We start from the raw sequence: 10,195 nt of genomic DNA on the forward strand, positions 1-10,195 counted from the left end.
TCATCTTCTTGGTACTACTAACTGTAAATTGTCTTGTCAATTTAGTCATATCCAATTCTCTGTGACCCCATTTAGGGTTTTCTTGGCAAGGATACTGAATTCATTTGCCCTTTCCTTCTCCAGCTCATTTTACAGATGAGGAAACTGAGGCAAACAAGGTTAAGTGACTTGCCCAAGGTCACAGCTATTAAGTGTCTAGGGTTGTATTTGAACTCAGGTCTTCCTGACTCCAGCCCCAGTGCTCTAACCACTGTATCACCTAGCTGCCCCCCAACTAATTGTAAACATTCCTCTAATCCCAACTAAATCCCTAGCTTTGAAGTTTGATTCTTTGTGAAGTCCTAGCTATGCAATTATACTTATGTGAGCCAGAAGGAATCTTAGAGATCTTTTAGTATAATACCCATTTTATGAATAAAAACACAGAGGGACGGAGTTAAATTGCAGAGTACGTGCTGATCTGCATTGGAAGAGAAAGGATCTTCATTGGGAGTTCTTAAGCCAATGAAATCACTGGTTTGTACCCTCCCTTCACAAAACAAACAAAACAAAAGTAAATACATACTACTGGCTGCTTTCTTTATGCCTGGGAAGGAGATGGTGAGAAATTAAAGGATGTTCTAGAGTAGTAGTCTCCAAACTTTTCTGCAAACCATAAATTTTAAAAAAACACACAATTTTGAGCATACATCCTTCAATATTTATAAGCTATACACATATACTAATAATTATGCACATTATAAAACTTACACAAAAACAGACATTTTAAAAGGATGAGATAAGCATAAAATGACATTTGATTTTAGAGTCAATAGGCATATTGACTATCATTTAAAGATATCTTTTAAAATAAAATGAGATAATATCTGTAAAGTGTTTAGCACAGTGTCAGGCACATAGTAGGTACTTAATAAATACCTTCCTTCTTTCCTTCCTTCCTTCCTTCCTTCCTTCCTTCCTTCCTTCCTTCCTTCCCAACTATAGGCTTTCCAACAACAGCTTCAAGATATTCCCAACTCTGTTTTCCTAACCATGGGGCCATGTCCCAAGGTCTCTCCTCCCCTATATTTCCCCACATAGGAATGTACATTTAGATAGGGAAGGAACCTGAGAAGACATCATCTTCACCCTCTTCATCTTACAGATGAAGGAGACCTATGATTTGCCAAAGTTCATGCAGCAGTCATTGTTAGAGCCAGAATTTGAACTCAGGTCTTCTGACTCCAAATCTAGCATTCTTTCTTCTACATCACACACCTGCTCTGTAATTTATATAGCCCACTCCTATCCAGACTTGGGGCAGTTTCCTGAGGAACAGCCCTATGACAGTGTGTGCACTGCAGGAGACGGTTGACTCCTGATTGGATGAAAGATAACTGAGCCCGAGATGTTGTATAACCTACTTACGTGGAAAACAAGAGCCTTCTTCAGATTTGAACACTTCTGGGAGCAGTGACTAGGAGTTCAGGAAAAGCACACGTGAACTTTTGAATGGTGAACAAGAGATCCATTAGGAGTCAAACTTGGGGAAACCAATCCTCTATATGTTGCTTGCTTCTTAATGCCTGCAACCCTAAAGAGCTCATTTATTCTGATATATTTTATTGTCTACCCTAACCTACTTTCTCCAATTTCCATTCACTGTTTACTTTGATAAAGAGGCTTACTGGCTATTCCTGATTGTCTTTTGTATAGCCAGCATACTAGAAAGGAGCTAAGCTGCTGAGAATAAGCTATTATCCTCCCCTTGAGAGTCAACAGGGAAAGTGGCATTTCTCCTGAGTCTCAAGAAATACTCCTAGACTATCAATATTTGGAGTATGGTAGATAGATACAAGTCTAGTCCAATATCTGTCTTGAAGATAGGTAAATAGAGGGGGAGCCCACTCTTGTCTCTCCTCTTGTTCCTCTCAAATGACATTGAGGGGATGATGGGTAAGGCATAGGATATGGCCTTGATCCACTGCCCAGGAAGGATCCATTTAAAAAGTATGACCTGGATGGGGCAGCTAGGTGGCACACTGGATAGAGCAGTGGCCCTGGAGTCAGGAGGACCTGAGTTCAAATCCAGCCTCAGACACATAACACTTACTAGCTGTGTGACCCTGGGCAAGTCACTTAACCCCATTTCCTAGCCAAAAAAAAAAAAAAGTATGACCTGGGAACTAGGCCAAGGGGAGTCATGGATAAGACATAGGTGCTCTTGGCTTAGGACTGGGCATTTAGAGCTCTTATTTACTGACTTTCTTCTTTTGAATTGTTATTGATATCTTTTGTTTCTGTCTCACCTTTACTTCCACATACATCTTTCATCCCCCCCTACTCAGTGAACTTCTTCTGTAACAAAGAATAAAAAAGAAAGAGAGAAAACAAGCAGTACCAAAAAAACTAACCAACCTAACAACCATTTCTGACAGTGTGTGCAGCATTCCATACCCATAGTCCTCCACCTTAGAGTTCTTTTTCAAAATCAGAAGTTTTCCTGACACGTGGCAGAAGTGTTTCTAGTCAAGGAGGCTGCTTCTTCCTTCCCTGCCCCACTTCATAGACCATTCGTTGAGGTCTGCATAGGGACTGTGTCTCTGGGGAGTCATTCCCTATCTTAGGAGAAGGGCCACCTGGGCCCTGTGAATAACTGAAATGGAATCTGGGATACCCATGGCTCTGGAGCATCTGATGGGTACTAGAGCTAACAGAGAAGAGAGCTGCCAATCTCACCCTCATTAGCTCAGAGTATCTGCTTGGAACGGCAGGAGAAGCAGTGAGCAGGACACCGGACCCAGTGATCTAGCCCCTCTGAGCTCTGCCAGTGTTGAGGGCCGATCTTAAGAGTCTGATAAGGGTTGAAGATCCAAGGCAGAGTTAGACCTCTGCTCAGGCTTTCACCCCAAAGGGCTCAAGGATTAAGTGGTACGGCTCCCCAAATTCCTTCCTGATAAAGAGGTCTCTGAGATATCCCTTCTCTCTCTTTGAACCTTAGATTTACGTATTTACTCCTCTATGCAGGTGGCGCCAAGGTGCCTGGGAAAACCTTGGAATCTACAGCCCAATCTAGGAACCCTGATAAGGAGGAAATTCATGATTGTTACATCCTCAGCAGATGTTCTGGGGAGTATCTCACGGGGAAGACTCTTTGAAGTTAGGCTAGATCTTCCCTATATATTCTGTGCCCTCAGATGAATAAACTGAGTCAGTAATTCTACTCCGCCTGGCCCATGTCATAAGTTATTTCACACCTCTCCGTTTGGTGTACAATCTGGTTGCGGACAACATGCCAGTACTGAAATTTACCCAGTGTGAACTTCAGTCTCCTCATCTGTAGAACGGGGATGATAATAATGCTTGTGCAGCTTCACTGGTTAACAGTGAAGAAAGCTTTGTAAACTTCAAAGGGCTAGATAAAAGTACATTACTGTTGTTGTGGTTGTTGTCTATCCCTGTTGGAGCCTTCCTTTTCTGAAGGGGAGTTGTCTGATCCCCATGTAGCATCGTAGCCACATCCACAAAGCTTGAATCTGTGCACCTGACCACCCCAGCTATTTCCTAGTTGTATGATCACAGACAAACCTCTTCACCCCTCTAAGCCTCAGTTTTAGGAGTAGCGAGGTGATACAGTGGATAGAGCACCGGGCCTGGAATCAGAAAGATCTGAATTAAAATCTAGCCCCAGACATTTACTAGCTCCAGACAAGTCACTTAACCCTATTTGCCTTGGTTTCCTCATCTGTAAAATGAGGACGCACTGGAGAAGGAAATGGCAAACCTTTCCAGTATCTTTGTCAAGAAAATCCCACAAAGGGGGCAGCTAAGTGACGCAGTGGATAGAGCACCAGCCCTGGATTCAGGAGGACCTGAGTTCAAATCTGGCTTCAGACATATAATACTTACTAGCTGTGTGACCCTGAGCAAGTCACTTAACCCCATTGCCTAGCCAAAAAAAAAAATTCCATGAATAGACAAGTCTTTGGGGTCAGGAAGAATCTAACACAACTAAATAATAACCACAAAAGTGAGGATAATAATTGTATTGGATTGTGAGGCTCACATGCAATAATGCATATAAAGTATATTGCAAACCTCAAAGCACTATATAAACGTGAGCTATTGGACAGGGTACCAGGTCTGCATGGGGAGTGGGTGTGGAAAGTCCACTCTGAGGTCCTTTCTGGCCCTATATCTATATCACAGGAGCACAGGGAGATACAGGCTGGGCCCCAAGCCAGGCTTGATCCTATGGAGCTAGGGAGGACTCTGGAGCTGCCTCGAGATTTGAGGATATTCCAGAGGAAGCAGGCCCTTGTTGAGCCCTGTCTTCACTGGCCCATACCCTCTATTCTAAAGCAAACTCAACTCTCCAGAGGTAGGACAAAACAGGGGTTGCCAGACAAGGTAACGTCCACTTGGACATCCCCCTTCTCTGTCTGCTTTCTGTTTGGTAACAGCTGTCTTTGACCACAGAAGTCAGGTCAGTGGAGTGGATGAGGCTGCAGGATGAGCCCTATTCCTTTTCCAAAAGACCCAGAAAACTGGAAAAATTTTTAGGATCCAGTGTTTACTGAGGCATCCAGGAACTGTAATATGTAATTCACACCAGGTGATTTTCATGATTCTTGTTGTAAAGCAAGCCTTGGTACATCAAGGTGCCGCAAGCCTGGAGCTAGTCATATCCCTGTATTTGTTTGCCCGTGTGGTCCTAACAGAGCCAGGTGATAGTGATGCACAGATGTCAAGAGTGGGAGAGAAATAGCAGAGGCCTTCCCCACACTCTTTCCTAAGCCCTGAATAGACTGAGAGTCAAAATGTTGAGATAAGGCCACTATCTGGACTTAAAGAGAAAGGATAGGTTGGAAGATGCTAACCTGAATCTCAACAACGGCCTGGAAGACATTTCTGCCCCAACATTCACACACACACACACACACACACACACACACACACACACACACACACACCCTATCTTTTATACAAAGCCTTTCCTGATCCCTCCCCAGGTGCTTATATGCACACTTCCCCCTGTATCCATTACTTTGTATATATTTTGTCTATGTAGTAGGAAGGAGAATTGGTTCTTTTATCCTAGCCCAGTTGATGTAATTAACCACAGAAAGTAAGAGGCAGTTAAGAGAATTGAGGCATTAACGTATTAAACGTGCAAAGATACATCTCTAACCTGTTATCCCATTACAAAGTATGAAGAAGTTTTCCTGCTGGAATTTGAAAGGTGGCTTTCCAACATCTGGCTAAAGACTGGTCATGCCCCTGGTAGCTTTTGAGTAGTAACCCTTGCTAGCCATTGAGTCAGCTGAGAATCAGGAATCAGTGTGGCCTTCACATCTCTGTCTAATCTTTCCCTCCCTCTATCAGCCATCGAATCTTGCTTCAAAGCTACTGGCCCAGTAGAAAATATGACATCCATCAGAGATGAATCCAGAGATTTCAGGGGATGCAGATGCTAGTTCTGATAGGTAAGAGTTGAGCTAATGGTCCAAAAGGCCCACTGAGCAGACATACTGTGGTGGGGTAGAGGATGAAGTTGGGTGAGAAAAGCAGTGCAAAGATACCATAAGAACAGAAAGAACATCAGGGCCCGGAAATGCCACAGGTAAGAGTCGACTCAGTCACATGGAACTCTTCCCGTGGACACCATGTGCATTTGTGGGAGAGTGCATCCCAGGTTTGGGGGGGGATGTTTTAGAGCTATTTCTCTTACATTGTTCTTTGTTGTTCCTCAGTTGTGTCTAACTCTTTGTGACCCCATTTGGGGTTTTCTTGGCAAAGATATTGGAGTGGTTTGCCATTTCTCTCTTCAGCTCATTTTACAGAGGAGGAAACTGAGACAAACAGGGTTAAGTGACTTGCCCACTTACATCTAGTAAGTGTCTAAGGCTGGATTTGAACTCAGGTCTTTATGACTCCAGGTCTGGTGTGCTATCTACTGTACCACCTAGCTACTAAACAATCCTCTTCCTATCTTTGTAAATGCTTTTGCTTTGTGCCAATTGTTTACTGGCTGACTATTAAAGGGAAGGAAGGTGGGCACTAGTGAGCTATAATTTTAAGCAAACAGGTCTGCAGAATATCTTTGAATCTGGTGGGGTAGTAGTCATCCCTGGAGGGCCCAAACCATGAATATAAAAAAGAACTTAGCATCACTGATAACCATGATGGTGTGCTTACTGATCTAGAACTGGACATCCTAGAAAATGCAGTCAAGAGGGTCTTAGGAAGCATTGCTAACAATAAGGGTTGTGGAAGTGATAGAATTCTGGCTGAGCCAATTAAAATCCTAAAAGATGATGCTGTGAGAGTGCTGCACTCAATAAGTCATGTCCAACAACCATGGACCTCTCGCCTCTGCAAAAGAGTAGGAGGAAGTGTCTTCTCCCATCTCTTCTTTAGAATTGCAACATCTACTTTTGATGTTTTATAGTTGTTCTTTCCATTGACATTGTTATAGTTATTGCATATCTTGTTTGCTTGGCTCAGCTTATTTCACTTTGCATCAATTCATATAGACCTTTCCATGCTTCTCTGTATTCATCATATCCATCATTTTTACAACATGGTAATATTTCATTACATCCACATTCTGCAATTTGTTTTACCATTTCCCATGCATGAAAAGTGCTGCTAAATTTTTTTTGGTATATATGGGGACTTTCTTATTATTAATGGCCTCTAATCTCAGCCCAAGAAATTCTTTTTTTTAATTAAATTAAAACATTTTTTAAAGCACAGACTTTTTGGGGTTTTTTTTCAGCTACAAATTCTTTCCTTCCTCCCCCATCCAATGAGAAGGCACAACCCTCCACAAATTTGTGTGTTATCCTTATTCAAGGGCCATGGTAATCTTTGTATCATTCCCACTTTAATATATGTGCTGCCAAAGAGAGCACAGTCCCTGAAATACTGTCTGGGATTCAATTAGCATTGCCCATGAGACATCATGGCTCATAAAGGCCTCCCAACATAGATGTAACAGAACTGGTACTAGGGACACAGGGTATAGGGAGGTAACAGAAGGGTGAAACTGAAAGCAGCATCATATCATGTTGACAGTGTCTTATTTAAACTCAGGAGGATCTAGGTTCAACTCCCTTTTATATAACAAGTCTATCATTTACAAGCCATGTAATTCTAGATAAGTCATTGGTAGCATACACAGTGCAAAGTGGCACTCTTTATTTGGGGGCAGAAGACCTGGATGCAAAGTCCAGCTCTGCCACTTATTTATATGTACCCAGTCACCCTGATAGAATGTGAATTCTAATTCAGTGAACAACTTGAGGACAGAGCTTTCTTTTGCCTTTCTTTGAATCCTCAGTCCTGGCACACAGAAAGCAGTAAATAAATGTTTGTTGTTGTTATGACTTATGGGATTTGGGGCAAATTTCTCAACCTCTCTGGGCCTCAGTTTCCTCATCTATAAAATGAGATGGTATGACTAGATGACCTTTACGGTCCCTTCCAGCTCTAGACCCATGATCACTTTCCGTATTTATAAGATGTTGATAAAATCCAGAAGTAATATAAATGTGAGCTGAGTATCGCATGGCAGGCCTGGAGAGCCTGTAGCTGATCTCTCTGCTCTGCTGTCCCATCTACTGCTTAGTTTGTTCCCAAGCTCTTGGCAAATGGCCCACTCCATGCTAAGGTGGTGAGTAAGTGGGCCTCATAGCTCTGGCTAGTGGAGGAGTTGGGGTCGGATGTGGAGGTATCCCTTTGCTATAGCTCTTGCCCTGTGACGGACACTAGTCCCTGGTTCTCCCCATGCTATCTGAAAGGGGGAATCCAGGCCTTTTCTCTCTGTGTTCATAGTAAGAAAAAGTCTGGCTCTGAGCTCCTACCCCAGTTTGAGGCCTATTTGCATCTGTGCCCCTGCCAGAGCCTCAACCCCTGTGGCATGCCCAGGTGGCTGGCGCTGGGTGATGCCAGCAGAGTCTGGAGGGGGAATGAGGTCTGTGAGGCACATAAATAAACGAGAGGGACAGATACAGCAGCTGGCAGCCCATCACCTCTCAGGCAGTCATGCATACCTGAGGCCAAGGGGGTGCACAGTGACTGGGAACAAAATGGGCAATTAATTAAACAAACTGCTGGTAGGTAAGAGAGGTGGCAGAGCCAGGAATGGGCAGTGGATGGCAGAGCTTCTGGCCAGGGCCACAAGTAGTCCAGAGAGGATGTCAAATGCAGCCTCTATTTGTATCAGTATGGTAAACTGAATGAATGAATGAAAAAACATTAAGCTGCTCACTGTGTGCCAAGCACTGTGTTAAGTGCTAGAAATACAAACACAAAAGTAAAGACAGTCCTTGCCCTTAAGGAGTTTATATTCTAATACAGGAAAACATACATAGTGAAGGTTCAAGATGAACCCTTTGATACAGAATGTTGCTGGAATGGTGATGGAGATCCAGGAGTATACTGGAGCCCCTCAAACGTACTCCAGGAAGTTGGTTGTTAAATTTTTGAGGCAAGCATTTACACCTCAGAAATCAGTACACATTTCAAATCAGGGCTTGGTTTATTTTTTTTTTCATCTCTTTTTTGTTTTGTTTTTGTTGTGTGTTTTTTTTTTTTAGCTAGGCAATGGGGTTAAGTGACTTGCCCAGGGTCACACAGATAGTAATGGGATTGATTTATTGTATTGTTTCTGCTCAATATTTTCAATGATGGAGAAAACTTTAAGAATACAGATTAAAGCACTGTTGGTGGAGTTGTGAACTGATCTAACCATTCTGGAAAGCAATTTGGAGCTATGCCCAAAGGGCATCAAACTGTGCATATCCTTTGATCCAGCAATACCATTACTAGCTTAGAATCCCAAAGAGATCATAACAAAGGGAAAAGTCCCCACATGCACAAAAATATTCATGACAGCTCTTTTTGTGGTGGCCAAGAATTGGAAATTGAGGGAATGCCCATCAGTAGGGGAATGGCTGAATAAGCTGTGACATATGGATGTAATGGCGCTATAAGAAATGATGAGCAGGCAGATTCAGAAAAACCTGGAAAGACTTGTGTGGTCTGATGCTGAGTGAAGTGAGCAGAACCAGGAAAACACTGTACACAGTAATAGCAACATTGCTGCATCAGTTCACAACTCCACCAACAATGCTTTAATCTGTATTCTTAATGTTTTCTCCATCATTGAAAATATTGACCATAAACAATACAATAAATCAAGCCCATTACTATCTGTGTGACCCTGGGCAAGTCACTTAACCCTATTGCCTAGAGAAAAACAAAAGCAAAAAACAATAGAGGCAGGAAATGTTAATGGCAACATTTGGGGTTTTTTTTTCATGTTTTTTCCCCCTTTTGTTCCTTTTGGTTTCACAACATGACTAATATGGAAATGCTTTACATGATTGCTGACATAAAACCTATATCAAACTACTTACTATCTTAGGGAGGAGGGAGGAAGAGGGGGGAAAATTTGGAACTCAAAATCTTAATTAAAAAAAGAATTAAAAAAATAAAAGTTTTTTTTAAAAAGAATGCCGATTAAACTTAAAAGTCTGCATGTAAAAAAAAAATGCCCCCCCCAAGAGCTGGTTGTTAAACATTTTAACAGCACACCAATGGAGGGAAGTAGATTGACATCCCCTTCCAGGAACAATGGCAGAGCTGATTTGATTATGGTTTCAGAACTGGACAGTGAGAGCAGGTGTGATAGGAAGGAGGGAGGAAAAAGGGAGAAATGTGTATTTCAACAATGTATTTCAACAGTGTATTTCAACAATTCAACAATTTTAGAGAAACGGGGGGGGGGGTGGGAAACAAAATTGAAAGCCAATGAAAAAGTCCATCCATTATAGAGTGACTCAAGGGGTACTGCTGAAAGACCTGTCTCTTTCTCCATCCTCCTTCCATCTCTAAAACTCCCTCACCCTTCTTCCATAGAGCCTGAAATTCCCACCTTTGGACCCCCTTCTTCAAATGAAGTCATAAAAGTATTTTATCATGATCAACCGTGAGAGACTTAGCTTCCCTGATTAAAATAATGATCCAAGACAATTCCAAAGGACCCTGATAAAAAATGCTGTCTACCTCCAGAGAGAGAACTGATGAACTCTGAGTGCAGATTGAAGCATACTTTTTTTTAAACTCTATTTTTCTTGTGGTGTGAATGTGTGTGTGTTTTCTTTTGCAACATGGCTAATATGGAAATGTTTTGCATGACTTCAGATGT

At 42.3% G+C, this 10,195-nt stretch overlaps 1 non-coding gene across 1 annotated transcript; it reads right to left on the reverse strand.

Moving 5' to 3' along the window:
- Window positions 1-6,792: 6,792 nt before the first annotated feature.
- On the reverse strand, window positions 6,793-6,896 carry LOC144456478 (U6 spliceosomal RNA). The gene has a single exon (XR_013485564.1). It is a non-coding gene; the product is annotated as a U6 spliceosomal RNA (small nuclear RNA).
- Between the last annotated feature and the right edge of the window lie 3,299 nt (window positions 6,897-10,195).

This window comes from Phascolarctos cinereus, unplaced genomic scaffold, assembly GCF_003287225.1.
Source record: "Phascolarctos cinereus isolate Bilbo 61053 unplaced genomic scaffold, phaCin_HiC Scaffold_3;HRSCAF=262, whole genome shotgun sequence".
Taxonomy (NCBI): Eukaryota; Metazoa; Chordata; class Mammalia; order Diprotodontia; family Phascolarctidae; genus Phascolarctos; species Phascolarctos cinereus.